A 13,479-nucleotide genomic window follows, 5' to 3' on the forward strand; every position below is an offset into this window, starting at 1 on the left:
AGAGAAAGAGAGAGAGAGAGAGAGAGAGATGACGAGGGCCGTTAAATTCCAGATTTTTTTAAGGAAGCGTGGCTCAAAAGATCAGTTGGTTGGCTGGGGTTTAAAGTTCTTTTTTATGTGTCTGTCTGTCTTTTCTATCTTTTTAGTTTTAGTCAAAGGTTAGAAGAAGATATTGTACAAATTCAAGTAATCGAAATATCAACAGTGACATCGATTTCGTAAAACAATTTAATAGATGCTACTCCTAAAAAAGAAATCATGGTAATTCTCAAATGTTAATGGATCAATACTACTGAAAATCACACCAAACACCTTGTGAATTATGCCCATTATGATATCAACACCCTGATTTTTTTATGTCTCACCAAAATTTCCCCTACTTTAAATGGTGTGACATAGGTACAACTTTTGAGGAATCTGTGTCATACTTAGCAAATTTTATGATTTCCTATTGGATGTTCATGACACAAAAAGATTCGATATACAGATGTTACGGTATATAAAATTTTAGAGAGTTTTTTTCTTTTTTAGGGTACTTTCCCTATCATAATTCAAGCATTAAAATGAGTGTAGACAATATATAGCACCATTGGAGGAACTGTTTAGATAGAAAAAGGGCAAGATAATTGTTCAGGAGAAGTACAAAATTTGCGGCAGGGCTATATTGAGATCTTGGTGGGTTGAGTCGGTCATTGAATTTGTTCGTTCGGCCATTCTTGTCCTGATTTGCGCAATAGCTGAAGCGGGCCCCCACCCCACTCCACTACCTTTTCGTCCATTAGATTTTTTTCTTTTGGAGGTTTTGATTTTTTTTTTTTCCCTCCGGCCTTTACAAGATGCTTTTCGTTATTTTCTGCACCATCTTTTGGCTACTTTTAAGTTCCAACATTGAACTCGCAGAATTCGCTCGAGGATGGATGATGACAATAAAGGGTGGCAATTTAGAAAATCGTTTTGGGAAATGAGGCTAGAATTTTGAAAAGGTTGCCAAGGGTTCCATAAATGAGAAAATTCCCTTTTAAAAAAATCCCAATAACAACTAATTTACAGGCACACCTAATATTTAGTGGATCTTAATTTCCTTTCTAATTGAAACATTATGATTATAATTCTGAGAAAAATACCACAAAAATGCACCTCCTATTTTTATCCCACCGGTGAAAGAGAGGCGCACGTATATGTATGCAAAAATCAAACCATATATACTTGTAACAAGAAATAAAAAAAATGTATGATCTAAGTTATCTTATAAATGGTAATAAAATGATGAAAACTAACTTCAATACAAAATCCACGAAAGGTTCATTGGAATAAATCACTTTTATAACCATCCTTTTAAATTACCATTTTGCTTGTGATTTAGTATTGTATGATATGTATTCATCTTAAAGTGTGTGTACATGCTTTATTTATTTTATTATTTTTTGACAAAAGGTTGAGTTTGAAAGACATTTTGTGTTTCTTTACAACAATTTTGGTTATATTATATAAACGCCCTTCTTCGAGTTATTCGAGGAACCCCCATATTTTGCGACCGTCGCATTCTGATAGTTTGGAAAAATGAATTGCGTGGTGATTGTGAGAAGATCCCACGTGCTGAAACACGTGGCCTTATAGCCTCTCCAGTCAATCATAGAATAATGCATGATGGTTAGGTAGTTTTGAAAAATTGACCTAATTACTTGCATCAATTCTCGAGGGGGTAGGTGGTGGTGGGTCGGAGACACGTATGATTTCAACAAGCAAAAAAACAAAACAAGAATCGCATTTTTATAGCATTGTAAATTAAAAAATTAGCACATGCAATGTGGTCCACCTAGAAGTTTAACATAGTCTTTTTATTAGGGAAATTCAGATTAAATTAGTACTCTTTATGGTTTAATTAAGCTTTCATGTAAAAAAGAGATTAACCAAGCAAAGATTTTAAGGGAATCGAATTTGGTTAGAAGAGACAATTTCAAAACACATGTTGTGTTAGACCTTTTATAACTTGACTTTAAATAGATATGTTATAAACCATTAAAATCTTATATGTAGGGAGTGTTGAAGTATCCTAGAATTTGAAACTTTTCAAGTTGGATTTTCGAACATAGCCAAGAATAATATGAAATATAGCCATTGAACTCTGTTTATTTTTCATATAATTTACTTTAGAAGATGGACAATATGATATGCAGGAGGGAATTTGTCAAATCAAGGACAGTGACATTAAATCATAATTTTGTTATATTTTTTACATTTCTATTCTTCCCTAGAAGAGGGGGATGATGCTCCTTACAAAATGGAAACAAGCTTCTACACGGTTCTTGTACATTTAAGAAGCCTTCATTAGTGCTAACCACATGAATCACAGGATCGTGCACTGTTCCTAAAGCTAAACGACACGTTTTTAAGTGATGACAAATTGGGGGTTTCTTCTGCTTCTTCATGGGGAATAAATCCTTGAAAAAAAGGGGGGGATTTGAAGGATAGGTGTAGGCAAGCATACGTTGGTGTCAATTGTAAGCTTAGTTCTGAAGGGCTGATGGGGATGGACGACAGCGACATGGACATTAGATTTCTCCTTTGCTGTCCACGTTACTTTGCGTTGCGTTGCTTTTTTTCCTTTCAACGGAAAGGCAAAAATATCACCGATCATCTTCAAGTCGTGGGTTACATCATTTTCCATTTGCGCAATGTATATTTCTCAGCCTCTTGTTTTTTTTTTTGGTTCGTTTTCCTAGTGATAGGAGAATTATGTCAAGTTGTCAACACCATGTCTTGCTAAATGGGGAAGAAGAAATTGCTCCCTTTTTTAATTATATTTATTGAAAAGATATGAAGTTTCACTTAACACGTATGATATTTCTCAACAGCATGGAAAATAAACTTTGTCTTTTAAGTTATAAAAGAAGCCCCCCAAAATGCACATTTTTTTGTTTAGTGACAAATAGAAAATTATAGACTTGACCATATTAGTTCCAAACCCATTTTTGAAAAGTCGGACATTCTCAATGGGAAACTATAAACCCTAATAGTAAAAAAAAAAAAGTAAGGCAAGATTACTTCGCAAAATGACCTAGAATCAGAATTCAACAAAGCAATAATCGTTGTGGTCATCATCATCATCTTTTCGGATTTTAAAAATCCGTGTCGACTGATTATGATTTCTCAACCAAGCTATGTTGGCTCCCAAGTTTTCAAAAATGCGTTGATGTTGTCTTGCGGCACTTTCCAGAGTCCAAAGCATCAAGCATCCTTTTGCGAGCGATGTGCGAAAGGAATCTTTTCTTTTCAAATTGGACACCGACGTGGCCAGATCCTGTCCAACGAAGCTAGTGAAGACTGCTGCAAACTTTGGTCCCCCCCCTGTCTTCGATTTTCCTTTTTCTGGTGCGCTTCTCGCCAATGCAATTATTCGCAGCGCTATATGCTTCCGACCGATGAATATTTTCTGTAGCTGGTCAAAGATGAAAAGCACGGCGCAATTTCTCACGGCACGTTTCGTGCATTTCCCGTTAGGACAGAGAAAGTCTCCACCCCATCTCTCGCCACATGTTAGAAACGAAACTTCTGCTAGTGACTCAGGCCTTAAATTAATCAAATGATTCCTTTGTCTTTTGTATTGCATCATGCGTTCGCGGCCAAGCTTTGCTCAAAAGGTTTGAGCAGGAAATTGCAGAGGGACATGGAAGTCGTCCCGGTTCTATCTCTTTGGAGTTCAGGTGTCATTATCGTGGGAAACTTCTTGGCTATGTCCTCATCGAAGTTTCCTTTTTTTCTATGCCACTATAATTTGCTGGGAATGCACATATAGGAACCTGAATAAATTATTATCTTATCATGTTCGAGGGACCGTGTCTTGAATTTTCATGTGGGTTTGATCTTATCATTGTAGCGAATCAAATAAAACTTATCAGATTCAAAAAGAAAGTTCATTGAATTTACTAACATCTTGACATCTATGGCACTGGCAATGTAAGGAACTTTGCTCTTGCATCCACGGCCCACTCTTGAACATGGTTAGGTGGACAAATCTGCCTTCCCTTCACTCACTTTCTCCTCTTCCTAGTTTAATATAAAGATAAGTTGACCATGTCGTTCAAGAATGCAAAGCATGGTGGCCCTAGATTACAAAAACTAATGGGCCCAAAAGAATCTGAAAAGAAGTAGAAGTGACAGCCTAACAAGGCCGTTTGACGTAGCCCATTAATGGAATATACAGGGGTACCTATCGAACCTCTTTATCACCCTCGAGTGGAGCAAAGTGTCTATTCTTAGGGATTTGCCTAACATCATTTTAGTCCCTCGTGTTCTTCATGGCATAGTCTGTATCCTTTTAGTATGCTCACAGATTCGTCTTCTTCAAATTTTCCTCAGAGCCAAAATAAAAATTATAATAATATGTCATAAGCTTTGTGCATAACTCAGTAATAGTTTTTTTTTTTCTTTTTGGATGGCCTATTGCATAACTCAAGTTCTAGATCAGTCTCTCCTATTTTTCGCTAATATATTGATGTAGAATATCTAATAAGCATCCTTCAAGTGTCAAAAAAGTGGGTGGTCCCACCCACACCATAAATTAAGGGTCAACTTCAAATGGTTGTAACTTTTAATTCGGAAATAGTTGTGATGCACATAAAACCAAAGAGGATTGCGAAATCTTCAAAGTTGCGGATGGGATGCGTCGCTTTAGGCAATGTTAGATCTCCAAATTCATGCATTTTCCTTGATTTCCAGGCAGTCAAGATTTCAGACATGCTTTGTATATTTTTGGTACACGTTTGCAAGACTTTCTCCTTTATCAATATTTTTTTCCTTAATCTATTATTTGATTTTGATTATTTAATTGTTTCCTAATGGGCGACCTCCCTACAAAGAGGTGCTTGAAACAATATAAACTATACTTAATTGTTCATGTCAAACATTATCATTTGGAATTATTTTTCAAGTACATCTTCCCCTGCCTCATATATGATCTATGCCATATCAAATCAATAGTTTTTGATAACACACGCTGGTCCCTACGAACACCTTTGATCATATTTGACCTAGCATCACGAACTAAAAAACAAACTAGAAGCGTTGTGATTTTGACACATAGACTAAGATTTAATTAATTTAACAATTTACGCCCGAAACAGAGGAATCTTATTTTGTGGCTAGTTTTGAAATTGTAGTCACCGTGCTTTTGAGGCTCTCTCTCTCTCTCTCTCTCTCTCTCTCTCTCTCTATCTCTCTACACACACACACACACACACAAATATGACATGTGGGACTCTACAAAGCTATTATTAATAAAGACTCTTTAGACCACTCATCCTCAATCATTGAACTAATAATAATATATCCCAAAAAAATTGTGATGAACAAGATCATCCCAAGAACCCTAAAATCTTGCATCATTTCTGTGAAATGCTTCCCTACTTCCATTATTTAATTTGTTCTAGATCATCGTAAAGTTATCCTTTTCATTTCCTGCTTAATTGTCTCCCTACACCTTTTGCTAAAGAAGAATCCTTTGCTGTACTTTTCCCTACATTAATCAGTTAAGATTTGGATTGTTTCTCTTTTCTTTAGTGAATTAGTGCATGGAAGCAATGTGTACTGCGTCCGGATATTGCTCTGGAGTTGCCTCCTTGTTCTCAGAAGCAGCCGAGGAATCGGCGGCAAAGTCGTTATGCCCTTCGAGCTGTTCACTTATTTGGAGTTTGCTCTTCAAACTTCAATTAGCTTTGCCTCTCACAATATTCCTTTCTCTTCAAGATTGACATAAAATCGTACGTAATATGTCGATTACTTTCAGTAATAAGTTTCCATATATGTATAAATAGGTTTAGTATGAACAACTCTTTATGTCATCCAAATTCACATCAGAAAAGAATATCCTTGTACTCTGATTGATATTGGATATGCGTAACTTATTAAAGTTATTCAAGTTTCTTCAACCAACCTTTACAATGGAAGTTGCAGCGCTGTTTTAGATTGTCAAAGAAATAAGATTTTCAATTGCTTTCCTGCACAGGGAAACATTCACGATCTCGTACACGGCTATGGCGAAAGGTATTAATGCCAGGGGTTCTAACAATAGCTGCTTAATAAATAGCACGGTAATGCACATGACGATATTTACCGTTTGTTGGTGCTAAAATTAAACAGTTCAACAGCAGAAACTTACAGCATTATTTTGTAAGCGAGTTAGGGTAAAATTCATTAGCGTGCATACATGCACGTGCAGCATTTTTCTTTGTAAAATTAGGTTGTTGATCCAATAAGTTGTTCCAAAATATAGGATTAGTCTAATTCATAAGTATATCCATCGCTTTTCCTCAGTATGAAACCTCTGATTCGGATCTCACCATCCCTTCTGCTACTGAAGTCGATCAGATTGATAATAATTTCTGGGTTGACAACGAAATTGAAAGCATCGAATGTTCAATATCACGATCCCTTCATCATCATCATCATCATCTCATGCAATACGAGGAAAAGGCAACACATTTCCATTCACAAGAATTAAGCCTTCTCTTGATGTGCAAAAGCTTTAACTCTCTCATGATTTATTCCGGAGCTCCAATTTAATGTGGTCAGAGGTCATCCTAAGAACAAGAATGCTGTATAGCTACAACAATCTAATGGGTCTAAGTGACTTTAAGTCCCTTCAGTCAGCTCTATTTTGAGTCAAATGAAGATCATCCTTTTCCAAAACTCTTGGAACAGAAAGGGCCCGAAAAATGAAAAACGAACAAAAAAGAACCAAGCTGGAAAATCAGTGCTTGTGGTGCCTAGGTTTGTGGTTTCTTGGACCATAGTAGTCTTCATGTATGCTTGGCAAGAAGCCGTCACTTGATTTCTCGGATGCTCTTGAAGCTCTCTTCGTCTTGCTTCGAACACTATCAAGCTCGAGTTTTACTTGAGAAGTGGCCGCAACCTGCAAAATGATAACAAAAGCTTTTTCACTATCATGGATTAATTGAAAAATAAATAAATAAATAAAAAATAAATCGGTATCTCTAATTAATCTGGTTGAAGTTTACATAAGATTATGCATGGACTTCAACAATGTTAATTTGGGTTGCATGAAGGAGCTGAATGTATATGATACTCACATGGTCAGGGAGTTTCTGATGACCCACGAGGGATGCCAAATCTCTGCTCAAGCGAATTCCTTCAAAAACCAAACCAAGAATGTCAAAAACAATAGGAAAATTCATGTGCTTATAAAACAATATCATTTAATCCCGAAATTTCTTAAAGGAGATGAATACCTTGAGCTTGAAAAAGGAGAAGAGATAGGAGCAGAAGAGGGATTAGCAAACTAGGCTTCATTTGCACAGGGAAGTGTTGATGGAGGTCTAAATTGAAATGAAGTGCCAGGAAGAGCTGGATGATGCAGAGAGAACACAAGAGATTTGTTTTGCACTTGAGTATACTTGTTTTGGCTTCTCTCTAGCTGTTTCACTGAACTTTTCCTCCACCCCTTTTATAGCTTGTGAGCTGAGGCCAGTTGAGAGTTGGCGGATGGAATGAGAAGTGAGTTTAATATTGGTCGGACAAAAGGCTTTCCAGGGCCCACTTGAATCCTTCGACATGATGTTGGTCCATGGCATTTTTGTCTCACTTTTGTTCTTCTTTTATTTACTTTCTCTCAACAAGTGAATATGGGGAATGGGAATCTTGATAATACAAAGTCCTTCCAAAGTTCCCATCGCGACCGTATTTGGAAATATTAGTATCTATAAGTTAATTAGTAAAATGATCAAATAAAGCATTCGCTAGTTTGAGGAAGTATGATCTATGTTCAGCAATGTATTTCGCTCTTTATGAATTAGAGTATTACGTAGAGCGTATGAACTCATCATTTCTTATTGGGGGAGGGGGGTCATGGCCATGTCACGTTGGCATCTTAATAAGCTCACAATTCAAACAAGATTAAACTTTACCTTCCCAAATTATGCATCTATGCATCTTAATTTGTGCTGCAATAAATATCATCTATTAGGTCTCTTCCTAAAATAGTGTGTTGAAAGCTTTATGCTTTGGCATCATCGAGTACCTCTGCAGAACATCATGCTCATTGTCATTTTCTTTCGTGAAATGGGAAAGCATAGGTCAATTTGGACATTTGATTAGACAACCCATTTGGCAATACATGAACCATCTGCATTATCCTTTCACATCACCCATCGTTTCGAGTGACATTTCTTTTGGTAATAATAAGATGTTTATCTGATTAAATAACATGATGTAATAATTCCATTTAAAGTGATTAATCGATAAAAAGATCACGTGGGTCATAATGTATCTTATTGCTTGTTTCGTGATAAAGTCATATCATACTGTATTGATGGGAAATTCAAAACGGTGGATGAAAATTTCCAATGATTTTCTTTTTACTCAAGAAAAAAAAAGAGTAAAAATAAAAATCAAGACTCGAGTGGTTTTTGTGATAATATTGACCTAAGTTTCGTGAATTTTGTATCACTGTCTTTTCAAGTCGACCATGCATGGATCTTAACCTAAATATCATGTCATTTCACGTGAGGTTGAAGTGACAGTAAAGAGATTTCACCCAATTTACAAGCAAAATCACCCCCTTATGTGTCAATCTTATAATCATGTTCTTTCTTTTGTAATTCCAATTTTCCTGGGGTACATAAAAGATTCTCGTCATAAATGGATGACCAGATCTTTAAAAATAATTAGATCTCACTACAGCAATCTTAATTTAATCACCATTTGCCTCCCCTTTTCGAAGAGGGGCATATTATAATCATATAGATGTTTCGAGGGAGACAAGACCCTACTATTTATGCAATATTTCCTATATGCATATCCATTCATATCGCAGTTCTGGAAGACAACAGCAAGCGAGACAATGGAACAGGAGTTGTAATTACTCAACATGATGATGTCACTTTGGGAACATCATTTACCACTGAACTCAAAACTTTTCGAAAGGAGAAATGCTTTGCCCTAGGTTATTGTCTTATTAGCTAGCCCGCACACGAGAATGTTCGTTTTCTCTATTGAACAAACGAGATGGAACAATTTTCTTATTTTACTAAATAACTAATAAATAATTAAGTGCGTGTATATTTATAAGTTAATATATTGTTTTATTCAATTTGCAACTAGACGGGACCGACCCATCTAGTTCTTCTTTGGTACGGTTCCACATTGTCTTAGTTTGCCCATGACTTATGAGGTGGCAACCAATTATGAACCTAGGGTTGCAAATCTCCAGTTCAAGGCCCTAATGACCAAAGTGAGTAGAATGGGTCGGGCATTTCATCGAGCAACCTTAAGGACCAAGGGACGTCAAGTTGAATGTGGCTTCGCCTTCCATCTCGAGGTGCGGCCATGAGCGAGGCGGCCTTGCTGGAGCCTCACCAGCCACCATGGGAAAAAGAAAAAGGAAAGGAAAAGGAAAAAAAAATAAAAAAATTGAACAAAATAAAAAAATTATTAAAAGATTGCCATTTCGGTGTTGGCCAAGCGGGTGGCATCCATGCCAGCATTGGCTATTATATTGGTATGATGAACTAAATTGACACAAATGTAAAAGATTTATGACTAAATTGATAGAAAAATTATGATTGAACAATTGTAATAAATTTATAACTTCTTTGTTAATTTTTGAAATCAAATTGATATTTGGTTTGAAATTTTAATTGCTACTTTCAAATCAATTGAATCAAATTCCATCAATTTGAAAAGATTGTTCAATTGATATCTTGTTTGGTTTGATTTGTGCTATCGACAATTTAGGAGGGCCAGCATCATTCAACACCTTGACCAAATTGTGTGTAGGATAAGGATTGACGGTAGGATAAAGGCTGGGCGATGAGCTGGCTATGAGAATAGCTTCTTTTGCTTCAACTTATTGAAATTGGAATTTCACCAAAGCTTATAAGTAGAAGTGGATCTCTAAGCCAAGCAGCTTCCTAGTAGCTAGTGTTTTGCTTGATAAAATTGTCTAAAATTTTTTAAATCTATTACACTTTTGTTAATTTAATCTTGATCATTTTAATAATGCCATAAACATTTTCACGTTTTTTTTTAATTGAGTCCATTTGGCCAATTTTGACAAAAAAAATCATTAACATAAATGCAGGTTGTCCTACATGTTATGATCAACATTGACGTAAATAATTTTTAGGGATAAGTGCAATAAAAGTCTTAAAACTTGTTACGGAAATGCAATTGAATCCTAAGCCTTACAAAAAGTGCAATCAAGCCCTAAAATTTGTCAAATTGATTCAATTGAATCCTAAAGTTAACACCGTTAGATTTATTAATGAAAAAATGTTGACGTGGCATTTTAAATTATTTTTCATTTTCCACATGGCTTTTTAAAAAAATTATATTCAAAATTAGATTTAAAAACTAAAAAAAAAGGCTAAAATTTATTTTTAAAAAAACTGTTAAAAAAAAAAAGAAGAAGAGAAAATGGCAGCTCCTCCGCCGCCATTGCCGCGCCCATCCCCGGAGGGCCGGTAGCAGCGGTTGCTGGCCCCTCCGGCGATGGGCGGCGGCGGAGGAACTGCCATTTTTTTTAACATTTTAAAAATATAAATTTTAGTTTTTAAATATAATATTTTTAAAAAGAATAAAAATAATTTTAAAAGTCATGTGAAAATAAAAAAAAAAATCATTTAAAATGCCATGTCAGCATCACTGGGTGTTAATTTTGCTATGTCATCATTTATTGCACTTATCTCTCATTTTTAATAATATTTTGAATTCCTAATTTTTAATAATATTTTGAACGTTTTTATTTTTTCTTTTCTTCCCCCATTTTTTCCTTCTCTTCTTCCTCTAGTCAATCATTGAGCCTTGATGATCGCCCAAAGGTGAGGTCAACCTCATTGACCTTGGTGAAGCTCACCCCCATTGCCCACTGGCGAGGCTCAACCTCACCATGGTTGGGCGAGGTTGATCTCACCCTACCTAGCGAGTTTGAGCCTGGCCTAGCAATGGCGAGGGGGAGCCTTTAGTGAGGTCAAACCTTGCTAGTGGTTGGGCGAAGCTTGCTAAAGGCCGGCGAGGTTGACCCTCTAGCAAGGCGTCAACCATCATTGAGGCCTAACAACGAGCTAGAAGAAGAAGGGAAAAAAAAAGCAAAAAAAGGAAAATAAAAGAAAAAATGAATATAAAAGAAAATTTCAAATAGTATTATAATATTATCAAAGGTTAATATTGCAAAAAATTCTAAACTAGTACATTTGTGATTAATTTATCTCAAACTAATTTTTTGACTATAAAAAATCTCAAATTATTATACATATGACAAATTTACCTCAAACTAATATTTTGACAACTAAAAATCTCAAATTAGTACATTTATAACAAATTTGCCCTTTGTTAATTTACATTATATAAGATTAATACCATTAAATATCACAACTAGTACACTTGTGACAAATGGAGGGTAAAACTCCAAAGTTGTACACCCATTAACTATTATGAGTTATCTAATTCAGCAATTTGATGATGAAATATAACAAAATCTAAGAAAATGTAAATTGGTGTTACAAGCATACCACACTATCAAAAATTAATTTAGGATAAATTTATAACACGTGTACCAGTTTGATGTTTTTGTAATATTAACACTGTTATTAAAAATTATTCACATTAATGCCGGTTGTGTCACATAAGATGGTTGGCATTCGCGTTAGTGATTTCTGGCTAAGATTAGTTGGATGGACTTAGTCAAAGTCTTGAAAAGATTTAAGACTTAATTGGTACAATTAAAATATTTAAAATTGAATTGACAAAAGTGTAATGGATTTAGGTTTTTTTGGATAAATTTTTGGCTTAATATAGTGTGAAATTTTGTGAAACCCTAGTGAAGTAGTCTAAATGTTTACTAAAATAATTTAAAATTAAATCATGTTTTTATTTTAAATTTTAAATCTTTTAAGAATTGTAGACTCCATCCCACAAATTTCACAATAAATGAGGAAAACTAAATGTCTAGTTGATCAAGAAAATTTTAAACTAATCTTTCTGTCAATACCGAGACCCCTCGCACTTGTATTAAGCAAATTGCCATCTAGATCAGATGAGGCAGAATGTCCAATGATATACAGTACGTGGTCGAAGATTGCTTCAACATTCAATCCATGATCAATCCTGATGGATATATGAAATATGTTCTCTCTAGCTTGAACGATTACATGTTGAATCCCTCTGAGTTTGAAAAGAGAAATGGAGACAAGGGTAGTGATCATAGGAGTAGGAATCAGTGGCCTTCTCGCCTGCAAGTATTCGGTCTATTGGTGTTGGAATAATGCTCGCCCTCTTTCGGCAATTGAACGGGAAGTGATTTAGAAATCAGTTTTCGAATCAGATGCACTTGCCCGTGTGAGAAAGGCACATATCACTCCAATAAATTTGATCTTATGGCGGCCAAACTCGATTTTGGTGGCTAGAATTGCAAGATCATGCACTTTTGGCAACCGAACTCTTTGATCGCCAGATGTTGCATTTCGGGCAACCAAACTACGAGTTGGTCAAATATAAGTTTAAATTTTCCAAATGGAACCATAATTTCACTCCCTCCCTCCCTCTTCCTTTTTATGAGCTTTCTTGCCTGGCGGTGCGAGGCCTGATTGGGGTCTTGTGCTTACCCTTTGTGGCAATTAGAATCAAATGGATAACTTTATTTATCGAATGACTTTTTAACAAAATGATTAAAACATAGGATTTATATAACCGTAACTTGTCTTGGAACTCCAAAACTCTATTTATTTTTATCTTACATACTTGATTGAGATTTTTTTTTATTGAAAGAAAATTGTATTCATTACTTAAAATGATATAGAAATACATAGTTTTCATGATAAAGCAAATCAAAACAGAGTAGGAATATTGAAAATCAAAACCAAATCCAAAACATAAGAAAGATTGATAGAGCATTTGCAAAGTTAATCACAAACTTGTTCCACATGAACAGATTTGTCAAACAAAATTGGTAGCCGATCGCTAGAGCTCATGTCTTTATTAGTGACGAGCATACGTCGAAAATTCATTCTTCAATAATTAAAATGTTGCCAGTTGGTGGTGTGTGTCTAAGTTCGGCTTCCTCTACACTATCATCCTATGGAAACAACCATAATATGTTAAACAAACATAGATTTAACATGTGATGGGTCAAATCTTCCAATTCAATGAGACACCAAGACTCCTATGATCATCATCGAGACTGAAGGCAAAAAACCTGTACATGAACATAGCAAAAGGGCATAGAATTCCTAAAAGCATATTTATTATATTTCCAGATCTAGATCAGGAGAAGATAGCATCAAAAACTAGAACTAGATCAATAGAATTCAAACTCTCGAATCGAGAACTAAATTGGGAGAAGAAAGCGCTCAAATCTAAATTGGAAAAGAAAAAAAAGTAAAAAAAAAAAAAATGAACAATAAAACTCAAATAAAATCAACAAAAGAGAGATGAGACGATGAGACTAGCTCAAACCCCTCCTATCAC

This window comes from Eucalyptus grandis, chromosome 3, assembly GCF_016545825.1.
Source record: "Eucalyptus grandis isolate ANBG69807.140 chromosome 3, ASM1654582v1, whole genome shotgun sequence".
Taxonomy (NCBI): domain Eukaryota; kingdom Viridiplantae; phylum Streptophyta; class Magnoliopsida; order Myrtales; family Myrtaceae; genus Eucalyptus; species Eucalyptus grandis.